The 4,169-nt window shown below is 55.9% G+C and overlaps 1 non-coding gene across 1 annotated transcript; it reads right to left on the bottom strand.

Annotated features, from left to right (window-relative positions):
* Window positions 1-1,173: 1,173 nt before the first annotated feature.
* On the bottom strand, window positions 1,174-1,245 carry TRNAE-UUC (transfer RNA glutamic acid (anticodon UUC)). The gene has a single exon. It is a non-coding gene; the product is annotated as a tRNA-Glu (tRNA).
* Window positions 1,246-4,169: the final 2,924 nt, after the last annotated feature.

The raw sequence follows: 4,169 nt of genomic DNA, 5'->3' as shown, positions 1-4,169 counted from the left end.
TCCTGTCCCGGCTCTTCCAGCCCCTCCAAACCCCGCAGGACTCCCCGTGTCCGTGACCCCGCTCTGGGGCCCTCGGGAGCCCCTGCAGGTCGCCAGAGCCTTGAACAGGAATGTTTAACTGGGGAAATCACAGCCTGCCAAACAAACCCCGCTCGTCTTGCTGACAGCGCTTTGTTTCTCTCAGAGCCCCCAGAGTTTAAAATAACGTGCAGTAAGTTTTGGGCAGTTGTTCAAGGTAGTGCAGATAACATAAAGTGAGTTTCCTGCTGGAGGCAGCATGAGAGAAGCAATTGTTGCTGGGGGGTTGTAGCGTATTTCTTTTTTGTCCTACAATTCTGAAACAAACTAAAGAGAAGTTCTAAACAAACTTTGCCTCCTGAAATCATAATTTTTGTGAAAATCTCTGTCTACCGTGTCATTTAATGTAATTTCTAACAAAGTTCCTGAAACGTTAATAGCACTAAATGGTCCTGGAGCCCGGTGTCCAAGTCTTTCTAAGCTGAAGTGCTTAACTAACAGATTTTGAAACATTTAGGAAAAACGACGTGTTCAAAAACTAAAAACAAAGAATGACTCTAGTAGGGATTTTTCCCCGACCTAATCGTTTTTGTGGAGGTTGGTTGTAAAGAAAATTAGCCGTCATCCCGCAGGCCAAAGGAGGCTTGCTGTGGACGTTCCCGCGCCCTCACCCCGGGGCTCCCAGTCAGCCCCCAGGGCCGCTCTGAGCAGTTCCGTGTCCTCGTTCCCTCACCTGTGACGGGCATTTGTGCTCAGGCTCATGGTGCGGGATTTCCCCGAGGCTTTTGTCCCCTCCCATTCGCCTGTGGAGCCCGGCTCTGGCAGGAGGGCACAGGCTGTTGGTGGACACAGCCACGCTGGGCTGGATCCGCCGCTGGCGCCGAGGGAGATCCCCCGGTCCCACATTTCCCGACAGGAGCATTCCTGTCCGTGGGATGGCTCGGTCCGGAGGGGCGGCCGAGGCTGGGTCTGTGCAGCCCCCCCGGCCCTGCCCCTGCCCCTGCCCCGCCCCGGCCGTTCGGTCCTGAGCGGGCCGGGGCGGCGGGAGCTGTTCCGTGTCACCCGCTCTGCGAGGGGGGAAGGCAGAGTTAGCAAACAAAAGAAGAGGAATTAGGGGAAATGGAAAAAAAGAAGAAAAAGAAAAAGATTTGAGCTTTCCCACACCGGGAGTCGAACCCGGGCCGCCTGGGTGAAAACCAGGAATCCTAACCGCTAGACCATGTGGGACCGCTTGTTCGTTAAGCGGCGCTGCGCCGCCTGCTGCCTGCACCGCCTGCTGCCTGTGCTGCCTGTCTGCACTGCCTGCTGCCCGTGCTGCCTGTCTGCACTGCCTGTCTGCACTGCCTGCTGCCTGCCCGGCCTGCTGCCTGCACGGCCTGCCTGCACTGTTTGTCTGCACTGCCTGCTGCCTGCCTGCCTGCACTGCCTGTCTGCACTGCCTGCACGGCCTGCTGCCTGTGCCGCCTGCCTGCGCCGCCTGCCTGCACTGCCTGTCTGCACTGCCTGTTGCCTGCCTGCCTGCACTGCCTGTCTGCACTGCCTGTGCCGCCTGCCTGCGCCGCCTGCCTGCACTGCCTGTCTGCACTGCCTGTTGCCTGCCTGCCTGCACTGCCTGTCTGCACTGCCTGCACGGCCTGCTGCCTGCGCCGCCTGCCTGCACTGCCTGTCTGCACTGCCTGCTGCCTGCCTGCCTGCACTGCCTGTCTGCACTGCCTGCTGCCTGCACCGCCTGCCTGCACTACCTGCTGCCTGCACCGCCTGCTGCCTGCGCCACCTGCCTGCACTGCCTGTCTGCACTGCCTGCTGCCTGTGCTGCCTGCCTGCATGGCCTGCTGCCTGCACCACCTGTCTGCACTGCCTGCTGCCTGCACTACCTGCTGCCTGCACCGCCTGCTGCCTGCACCGCCTACTGCCTTCACCGCCTGCTTGCACTGCCTGCTGCCTGCGCCGCCTGCCTGCACTGCCTGCTGCCTGCACGGCCTGCTTCCTGCCTGTACTGCCTGCTGCCTTCACTGCCTGCCTGCACTGCCTGTCTGCACCTCCTGCCTGCACTGCCTGCTGCCTGTGCCACCTGCTGCACTGCCTCCTGCCTGCATTGTCTGCCTGTGTTGCCTCCTGCCTGCACCTCCTGCCCTTGCCCTCACTGCCTGCTGACCACCGCTCGCTGCCTGTACCATGGGTCAGGAGCAGGGAGTGGGGTGGGGGTGCAGGGAGTGGGGTGGGGGTGCAGGGAGTGGGGTGAGGGTGCAGGGAGTGGGGTGGGGGTGCAGGGAGTGGGGTGAGGGTGCAGGGAGTGGGGTGGGGGTGCAGGAAGTGGGGTGAGGGTGCAAGGCCACTCGCTTTTGTAGTTAAAAGATGGGGCTGGAGGTTGACAAAACCGGAGAAGCAGGAAATGCCTAATGGAGGATGAACAAGTGAAGTCCAGCCTGAAAAGGCATACAAACTGAGTAAGAGCCACCAATGTGCTCCTGTACAAATTGGAGCAATCCCAAAAGCAGGCAGAACAACTGCACTGCCCAGTTTTGACTGGGTACAACCTTATCAGGCCCTGGTACAAGGCAAGGGGCGGGTGGGACACTGCCAGCACCGGCTGCAGACGTGCAAGGAGAACCGACTCTGTTGTGAGTGTGGAGGAGTGATGCTGGATGCTGAAGAAACCTTGGACTCAGTGTGCCTAAACCATTTTAATCTTCCAACATGTAACAGTGAATCCCTGTAGGTAGAAAAATCACACCTGAATAGGCAAAGGGGAGAATTAGGACTATTGTAGTGAACGGGCTTTAAAACCAGCGGTGGTGACAGTGATATATTTAGGAGACCAGAGTGGCTGCCAAGGCAGAAAATATCATCATTATGAAAAGTCTCCAATTACCCCCATATTGAGTGAGTAAATGTCACATCAGCATATCGTGCGTCTGCTACATTTTAGATACCACAAAGGCTTGATTTTTGGAGCAGCTGGTTGGAGAACATAAAAGAAGCAACTGGGTTCAGTGCAGAGTTGTGTGAGGGGCTTCATTCAGAACTGTGCTATTAGAACAGCCATGTATAACAGGGAGTATAATGTGTTCTATCTGGTGTCATTGAAAGAACAACAGCAACAAAGAAATTCCTCCCCCAAGAGATTGTTAAAAAATGAATAAACTAAAAGGATAACATGGTTGTAAGAAGCATGAAGATTTTAAAATGGCTCAGAACAGTTTGTATCACCAGGAAGAAAAAGCTATGCCTACAAAGCACTCTAAAGAGAGCTATTGAAACGTTAAATTAAAAGTAAAATACCCTTCAAAATGTGAGGCTGGTGCAGACCATGTCCGTATGCCAGCAAAGAAGATCCTGAACACATTCCAAAGTATCCAATGGATCTGATGGTAACTACACAAGCTAGATTTGAGCAGATTCTATTCCCTCACATGGATCCCAACTGCAGCCCCCTGGCCTGCATGAAGTTGCAAAGGACACGGGGAGGGACTGGCTGACAGACCCTGCTTTTTTGGATTGTAGTCCGTCTCTGTGACATAAGGGCCAATTTGCTCCCCAAGGACTGGACCCCACTGGTGGTGAGATTTGAGCTTCTCCCATGGACCAACCTCCCTGTCCTCAGCTTGTCTTCTAGTTTTAGTGCTGGGCAATGCTCCTCCTTCCAGAAGACCTGGTGAGATGTCAATAGGAGCAGCACTGCCAGCACCTACACCCACTTCTGCCCAAGAATTGCCTGTAAGGGAAGGGGGAAGGTCTCCTTTGTCAACCACTCCTGGAGATCAGGACCTGGGGGAGGCAGAACTTTGGCTTCATTTAAGCTGGCCATGCTCATGCTGTTGTGGCATCTGCCCCTGAAGCTGTTCTCAGGGCCCCAAGGGCAATAACAAGCCCTTAAAGGCCAGCCTCTCCTGGGGCTTTCACCCCAGCCCTGCCCAGGAGCCCCACTTCAGGTCAGCCCTGGGCCCTCAGTCCCCACCTGAGCTGTGTTGAGCTGTGCTTGTCTCCAGTGCTCTCACTGATGTGCCCATGGCCAGCCTTGGGTGTTTCTGACCCTAACTTGCAGACTGCTTGTCTGGCCTGACCTCAGCTCTGCCTTGTCCCTGTGGACCTGTCACTGGACTGTGTCTGACCCTGGTCACCATCACTGCCTGATCCCACCCCCAACCTGC

Source organism: Manacus candei, unplaced genomic scaffold, assembly GCF_025592945.1.
Source record: "Manacus candei isolate 608988 ecotype Guabito, Panama unplaced genomic scaffold, ASM2559294v1 h1tg000057l, whole genome shotgun sequence".
In the NCBI taxonomy this organism is placed as follows: domain Eukaryota; kingdom Metazoa; phylum Chordata; class Aves; order Passeriformes; family Pipridae; genus Manacus; species Manacus candei.
The sequence above is the reverse complement of the archived record's forward strand: the minus strand, read 5'-3'. Positions and strand labels throughout refer to the sequence as shown.